The following is an 8,561-nucleotide window of genomic DNA, read 5'->3' on the forward strand; positions in this document are numbered from 1 at the left end:
GTCCACTATAAATAGGGTTTTTTCCAGCTACTCCTAAGGAAATCCCAGTCTACTGGGAACAGGAAACTATTTGAGCAGGAATCAAACAAATGAGCAAATGTCAAAATATTTACTTGCATTGTTTGAACTATAAACTTTGCTTTTAAGTTATTATTGTTGGGGTGTGATTGTGCCCTTAAAACACTTTGTGTTTATGATCCCTGTTAGAAGAGCAAACAGTGTTCTGCAAAAAGCCTCTCTCCCTCCCTCCTTCCTTCCCTCCATTACCTGGATCCAGGCAAATAAAAAAATGATTGGGACACTTAAAAAGGAGGAAGACATTTAGCTATTGCTAATGTTTATTTGTTCCTTGACATTTACCTGCAGGAAGAAAGTTTCTGTTGTGCAGGGGATAAAGGGGGGTGACGTTTGCTGCTGAGAATGAGTCACTCAACAGCCCAAGAGCTTGAAAACTTTGCTGTATTTACCCCTCAACTGTTTTGGGAGGTGGTTTTTTTTTTTCCATTTTTAAATTATTTACACTGTATATATTATATACATATGCACACACATCTATCTGTTCATGGTTAACTAAAAATCAGAAGCTCTCCTGGGAAGCAAGACTTGAATGTGTCAGTGAGGCTTGGAGAACCCACCTGGAGGGAGCTCTGGGCTCGCTGCTGTATCAACCCCAAATTGAATTGCTGGGAGTTGCCTCCCTGGGGTGATGGAAGTGAAGATAACCAAGTCATGAGAGGGAGCTCAGAGGCAGCTTTGGCTGTGCTTGTCTCTGCTCTGAGCAGCTTTTCAAGTGGTGGTGGGAGCTTGGCTTCCTCCTTGGGCTCAGGGCAGGAAGAGCCTTTTCCTGGAGGAAGACACAGCTTCAGTCCACTCCTTTCCAGGAATCCAGCTGAGCTGTTCCCAGCAGACACCATTGCTCACCCCTCCTGGGGCAGATCTTCTTTTCCAGTAGGAAGATGGACACAGCAGCAGAACTCTCACAGTCTAACCCTCCCTTTCCTACTGAAATTCCTGAGAGGGGTAAATAAACCAAGTTTATTTTTCAGGTTGGACCCAAATCCCACACCCATGAAAACCAGGAGTTTATTACTGGCTGTGAGTCTTAGGTAATATAAAATCAGAGCAGATTTTGGTCCTCACTGTTGCTGCAGGGTGACAAGCTGCAGGGAAAAGTTAGCACTGAGCTGAGGGTTTTGTTATAGGATGCACCAGGAATTGCACACAGTGCCCATTTCCTGGGCTCGAGCTCACTGGCAAACTCATGCCATAAATAAAAATTAAACCTGACCAGGCAAACTAAAATCCATTTAGGAGGCAGGAAATGTTCCACAGTAATGAAGTTTGTGTCGTGAAGCCTGAAGACCCTGTGGATCCTCTGCTCTTGTGCAGGGCTGGATATTGGAAATAGAAATGTGCTGACAACTGTTTCCTAATAGATCTTTAAGTATGAAGAAATAGTCTCCCCTCCTGCCACACCAGCTTGTAGGGATGCTGTTTTCCTTCTGGTGTCATTCCAGCCTCTGAGCATCAGTACAATGGTGACTTATCTCCATTAATCAGAGTATGAACAACAACTCCTGGCACATGTGAGTCTGAGCTTCCAGGCTGCTGGATTTTCTCCTGGGCTGCCAAGGGAATGCTACCTGCCAAAGGGGCAGGTGTGGTGGTGGGAGAGGAAGGGTGATTCAGGATTACTCCATAAGCCTGGAAACCTGAAGGTCAGGCTGATCTCTGCTCTTTTTCCCTTGGCTTTACCTCATTGCCCTTGTTTCCCAGCTGGGAAATGCAGCCCTTGCCCTTCCTTGTGGGAATGGATAAGCATGCAAAGAACAGATAAAAAACTTGCACCATATTCTGGTGCTGGCAATAACAGAATCTCAGGCACTTAAGAGCTTCCTTTGAACTGATGGGAAAAAACCCATCATGAACATTTGAGGTGAGGTTGACCTCCCCAGCCCTGTGAGGAAATGAGCAATCCTGTCCTGACAGAGAGCTCTGAGGCTGAATCAGGCAGGGAAGGGACTTGCACGGCAGCCCCAGCCAGCAGTGAGGGGGGGACTGTGACAGCTGCACGAGTTGGGCTGTGCCCAGCAAGGGCTGGGGCTCCAGGCTCTGGGAGGATGCTCAGGGATGCTGCCACAGCTCCACTGAGCTCCTGAATCCCTCCTGGGCTGAACAAGGACATGATGGGACCTCCCAAGGGTCTGTGTGGGGACACTGGGAGGGGGGTGTGCATCACTGGGGGAGCAGGGACCTGGTTCTGGGCATCACCTCAGAAAGAGAAACATGATCAGCAGTCACCACTGAAGCAGCCATGCCCCAGCCCTGGCTGGTGTCTGCGTGAAGCTTCCCTTGGCTGCCCCAGCCCTGGGCCCAGATGCTTTTCCAGTAACTCCTGTGATCTTCCATTTGCAAAGCAGGAAGGGAGAGGAAGGAAGGATGTCCTGTCCTGCTGGAGTCACTGTTCAGTGTGAGGAAAGGCACTGCTGAGCTGCACTTCCCAGCCCACCTGCTCCAGGTGCTTCTGAGCTCCACAGGGGCTGACAGCAAATAAAGCAGGAGGACTCTGCAATAGATAAGGTGAGAGAACCCTTTCCTTGTTCCCAGTACAGGTTCCATGCTCAGGTGGCTGCTGGGGCACAGGGCAGGGGCTGGGTGAGGTTGGAGTGGGACAGGGTGACACTGCTGTGGGATCTCTGACAGACCTGGGGCAGCAGCTCAGCAGAGGCCCTGGCTGGCTGTAGCACAGGGTTTTATGTATTTATTTTCTTTTAAATTCAAGCCTTGAACATAGTTTTTATTGTTGTTGTTGTTTTTTGGTGTTTTTTTTTTTTTTTAATGATGGGGAAAAACCCCCCAAACCCCAAAGAACATTGCCCTTCAGGTGAGGATACTGTAGCAGCTGCATTTCCTTATGATTCAGAGACACCTCTGAGAAGAAAATAATGGTCCTGGGTAAGAGTGCCTCAGCAGCTTTGGGAACCACTCAGAATTAGTTTGTGGTTCCTGGGGCTGTGTGAAACATTCATTAAAGCTCAGGGGCAGGTGCAAAGACCCATGAACAAAGGAGAAAATGAAGCTGAGTCGCTCCTTCAAGCCTGCCAGCTGGTTTATCTACCACTCCTTGTGCCTGCTCAGTTTAATCCCAAACTTACTGAAGCCTCTCCTGGTGTTCTTTTTTTGGCCAGTTGGAAGCAGCAGCAGGTAATTATGGCCCAGTGGAAAATAATCTTTCCTGGCAATTCCCTTGAGGTAAGAACACATCTGAACATTTGGTGATGTAGTCAGGGATGCACCGAGCACTTTTCAGGGAAGGCATTTCCTCATCTGGGAGGAGTCACCTAACATGGGAAGAGAAGCCCTGTTCTGGGGAAGAAAAAAGACCAAATAAAAACAAAACACACAAGACAAGGGTGTGTTCCCTTGGAAGGTTTGGCTCCATCCAGTCTAAGGACCCTCCTTACTACAGAGGAAAAGATATTTATAGTTTGGAAATCAGCACTGGGATGAAGACTTGTCTGCCTTTGCCTCTATGGGATGCAGGAATTAGCTGAAAGCAAGAGCAGGTGGAGGAGGGCTGATGAATTGAAGGCCTCCTCTCATTGAAAAGGTTGTCAGAGTCTCTTGGGAAGCAACACTGGAAGGCCAAGGAGCTCAGGAAGGCTGCATGTGCTTCTAAGGAGGAAATTTTAAAGGCACAGGAGCAGATCCCACATGCTGAAAAAAGTGCCAGCAAGGAAGGAGAGGAGCCTGGCTGAACAGGGAGCTTTGGCTGGAGCTCAGGGGGAAAAGCAGAGCATGACCTATGGAAGAAGGAGCAGGTACCTCAGAAGGAATCCAAGGGTACCAGGCTTATGCAGGGCTAAAGCTTAACTGGAATTTAATCTGGCTACTGCTGTAAAAGCCAAAAAAGAAGTTTCTATAAATACATCAGCAACAACAGGATGGATGAGAAGGATGCAGGAGGAAGCACAGTGACAAAGGATGAGGAGAAGGCTGAGGCACTTCCTGCCCTCTTTGCCTCAGTGTAAATGGCAAGGCCAGTTGTTCTCTGGGTACACAGCTCCTGAGACAGGGCTGGGGAGCAGAAAGAAAGCCTCATAACCCAAGGGGAAATGGTCAGCAAGCTGCTACAGCCCTTGGATACACAGCAGGCCATGGGGCAGGTGGGATCCACCACCCCCTGCTGTTGTGGGAGCCAGTGAAGGGCTCCCCAAGCCCGCTTCCATCATCCTCTACACACCACCAGTCCTGGCAAGGGCAGGATTGTAAACTGGCAAATGTGACAGCCCTCCACAAGGAGAGCTGGAAGCAAAATCCATGGAAGCACAGGCTGGCCAGTGCCTGTGCCTCAGTGCCAGGGAAGGTCACAGAGCAGAGCAGCCCCAGTGCCACACACAGCACATGCAGGACAGCCACAGGAGCAGGCCCAGCCAGCAGGGCCTTGTCAAGGGCAGGAGCTGCCTGACCAACCTGATCCCCTTCTGTGGCTCACCTGGGGATGAGGGCAAGGCTGTGCACGTGGCTCCCTGCACTCCTGCAAAGCCTTTGCCACCATTTGCACTCTGCTGGAAAAGCTGCCAGCCCAGGGCTTGGGCTCTTGTGGCTGGGTTAATCCTGGCTGGGCAGGGCCCAGGGAGGGGTGGGGAATGCTGCTGCACCCAGCTGGCATCTGGTCACTGTGCTGTCCCCAGGGCTCAGTGCTGGGGCCAGCCCTGCTTAACATCATTACTGATGAACTGCACAGGGGGAGCAAGGAGCCTGCTGGGGCCATGGAGTGTTCATCAGCAGGAGGGCAGGAAGGCTCTGCACAGGGAATGGGACAGGCTGGATCCATAGGGGAATGAGGTTCAACACCACCAAGTGCCAGGTCCTGCCCTTGGATCCCTCCAGGCTGGGGGATGAGTGGCTGGGAAAGTGGCCAGAGGAAAGGGAGCTGGGGGTGCCTGGGGTGGGCCCTGAGCAGTCCCAGCACTGCCTCTCTGCTCCAAGGCCCTCCCTTTGTAGCTGCTCCAGAACAATCCCCCTGGAACAGGGGCTGCTGTGCCTCAGCTGTGCTGCCCTGGCTCCCTCTCTGCAAGGACAGGAGCAGCCAGCTAAGGGAGGGTTGGGATTTTTACTTTGGTGGGTTCAGCTACACAACACTGAGCTCGTTCAGCAGAGCTGGAAGTTGCTCTCTGCTGAGGCACAAACAAGACTGAAAACCTGCCCAAGCTGCTGGGTTAAAACCATCAGCTCCCCTCAGCCTCCTGCCTCCCCTGATCCCTCTGTGGATAACACTTTCTGAAGATGTCTGTTCTAAAGGGAGAAACTAAATTCCATATATGTGTGTGTATAAAACAGGAGTCAAAACATCAAAAGCTTCTTCCCCAAGCTGCAGCCACTTGAAAGGCTGCAGGTGCTGGGGCAGCTGAGAGGCTTCACCTCCAGCACAGGTGAGGCACTGGAACCTCCTTTAAGTTTCATGACAGATCCAGCCAAGTTAAATTCTCTGCCTCTGCCTCCAGGCTGGAGCTGGACACAATTACAAAAGGGCACCTGCCCTGCCAGGGCTGAGACATGAACTGAGCCCTGAGGCAGCCCTGCAGAGCTTGGAGACAAGGCTGCTGCACCTGCTGCTGCTTTTTGGCTACCACCACAACCAGCCTCAGGGATGAAAAAGCAGCTCAAACAAATGGAAGTATTTATTTTTTCTAGAGTGATTTCTAGCCTCTCTTTTATGACACACAATGTTTGGACAAATGCTCAACACCACCTGAATACCTACATAGAAATCCTCCTTCAAAAGACAGAAAAGCAGCACACAGATGTAGAAGGGATGGGTAGGAATGTTATCTGACAGGGAACTTTGACCTGTGCAACAAGGAAGACTTCCACACTCAGCAGGACCACACTCACTCATGGTAACAGCCTTAGAAACAAAGATGTTATTCTTCTTTCCCATATAAAATTTTCCTCTTGGAAAGGTCATTTTAATAATGCAAAACATTGTGAGAGAGAGGCTTTTGTCTAATTCAAACACTGTTCAGGATGAACTTCATTCTGGCAAGGACACTGATCACAGCTGCTGAAGCCCAGCAGTGAGAATATGCATCTCTTGTCAGACACAGCCTTTTTTTTTTGGTCCCTCCTCCAGCACCTGCCATGACAGGGTTGGGCTCTGGCTCACACACATCCACAGTTGCAAAATGAAAGGTTATTAAATCAGTATTAGCCATTAAGAAAAAGTCACCTCCCTCCTCCAAGAAAGAGTCATGCTACTGGGTGGCAAAGAACACAATGGCACCTCCCATCAGCCATCATTTCATTGGGTTTATTCTAGTTTAATAGATGATTTATCAGATTTGTGCAAGACAGTTACCTCTAGCACAAAGGGAAAGAAAGTAAAATCACAGCAACATATACACACAAAACAAGATACACAAAATAGAGCTAAATTTATATACAGGTTATTAGCAGCTAGACTTAACTTCATTTAGTACATGGCTTTACTCACTACAGTTTTAGGCACAGAGAAGAATTTATCTGCTATGATGAAGGGCCACAATGAATACCTCGTTCCAAGTCCTCCCTGGGCAGAAACTGCTTTACCTAATGAAGATTGAACTCTCACTTCCCACCAGTTGAGGACAAAGCCCTGCACAAAGGATGAGAGAACATGATCCAGCTAATTCAGCATACAGCAACTTTAGACATTAAATATCTGGGGTATTCTTAAGTAGGGTGACATTACAGAGTTATTGAACTAGACTGAATTTCAATGAAACAGTGTCAGGGTTTTTCCCCCCTCGTTTGCTTAGCAAGGACTCTCAGCTGTAAACAACTCAAAGAGGAGCTGGCAGAAATGATTAGATGTGGAGATTGCTTCGTACGCACTTCACATTCCTAATGAAGAATTTGCTTTACCAGGATTTAAAAGCACAAAGGCCATGAAACATTTAAATTTACTTATCAGGTTATGTTAATAAATTATGATGCATCATCCACATTCCAGCCTGCACTGCAGCACATGCTTGGGAGTATTTTCTGTGCTCCCAGTCTCTCTGATTTAGGACTGCAGACTCAGAGCCCAGCAGAACAAGCCTGTGCTTTACTTGCAGCACACAAGCAGCCTTTTTTTGCTTCAGCAGCACCTCTCACGTTGGATTATGCATGCCCAAGTGCTCTGCCAGCCCAGGAACGGCCACATATTTTAATTACTGATTGCTTATGTATAGCAAGCCTGTCACAATGAGGAACATGATCACTTACCCAGTGAAAACGCTGAAAAGAGTAACTACATAACAGAACCAGCCAGATACCGTAACAGCACAATTAAAAATTTAAGCAGCAAGCAGATAATTTAAAAAAAAAAAAAAAAACCAAAACAAACAAAAAAAAACACCCAAAAAAACCCTTAACTTATGAGGCAGGTTGAGAATGACACAAAGGTTTTTCCTTCACGACAGCTTCATTTACAGGTACAGCTCAGCAAGTTTGAAATACTTTATCACAAGAACTACAAACTTGTTTATCACAGTTATGTCAGAGCTCCTCGCCAAAGGGTGTGTCAGTTTCTGCTGTAGCCACCCCTCCTCTTCTCCAAGGTTTATTGCTCAGCTACTCTGGAGAAGGAGTGCCTTGGTCGAGGCTTCAGAAAGTGCAGAGAGTAAGTCAGTTTTTCCCTTTAGAAAAAAATCCAAAACACTGAGAAATCAAACATGAAGGAATAACAACAAAAAAAGGAGTTTGGCATTTGATTTTAAAGTGGCTATTCTTGATGTTTTCAGGTAATACAAAAAGGGAAGGAGTTTCAATGTGGAAGGGCAGCTTTGCCATATTAAAAAAACCCCAAAAACATAATAACACACAAAATATATTTTGGGACCATATTTACCAGCTTGTCTATTGAACAAAGGCAAAATACCAGCAACTGGACCATTCAGGAAAGATGTGCAGCTCTCCTGAAACTCCACATAGCCTGCAAGAATTTTGGCTGTAATTTCTATTATGCATTGGCAGGGCAGAATCAAATAAGGCTGTGAACAGAGGATTATTAGGGCTGTCAAACTACAGGAAGACCAAATGACAGTTTTAGAAGTAACAGAACTTATAATTTGTGTGGTACAGCTACTGCTCAAGAAGTAGCAGCTCCTTCCCAGGAACCTCAATGTGAAAGAGAAGACTTCTAGCATACAGGTGTTGCTTTTGGTACAAAGTTAACTTGTTCCTATGGCTTCTCTGCTGTGAGATGCTCCCTGGGACAGAGCAGCTGGGGTCACAGATTGTCAGGAGACTCTTTGGCTGTCAGTGCATATCCTTGAGGCTCTCCAGGTGCCTTTCCCTGGACACGCTGGGGCCTGACAGAGGAGCAGGTGGTGGGAGGGGAGGGCAGACTCCAGGTGCAGCAGCAGCAGAGTGAGGCAGTCACCCAGCAAAGCTTGGGCTGCTCTGCCCAGGAGAAGGTCGAGGCAGAAGCCATCCTGGGCACAGTTTTGAGTCAAGGGGAGAGTGAGGGAGCAGAAGACTCCACTACTGGCAGGGAAAGAAGCCAAGCCAGATAACACAGACAACAAAAAGTC

General features: G+C 48.0%; 1 long non-coding RNA gene across 2 annotated transcripts; it reads right to left on the reverse strand.

The window, feature by feature from the left end:
* Positions 1-441: 441 nt before the first annotated feature.
* On the reverse strand, positions 442-8,561 carry LOC143694172 (uncharacterized). 2 transcript variants are annotated; one of them, XR_013182510.1, is made up of 2 exons: positions 3,156-8,561; positions 442-1,011 (listed from the first exon to the last, which is right to left on the reverse strand). It is a non-coding gene; the product is annotated as an uncharacterized LOC143694172 (long non-coding RNA). The 2 variants fall into 2 exon arrangements; XR_013182509.1 differs by having other exon boundaries at positions 442-2,566.

The sequence above is a fragment of the Agelaius phoeniceus genome, chromosome 5 (genome assembly GCF_051311805.1).
Source record: "Agelaius phoeniceus isolate bAgePho1 chromosome 5, bAgePho1.hap1, whole genome shotgun sequence".
Lineage (NCBI taxonomy): Eukaryota > Metazoa > Chordata > Aves > Passeriformes > Icteridae > Agelaius > Agelaius phoeniceus.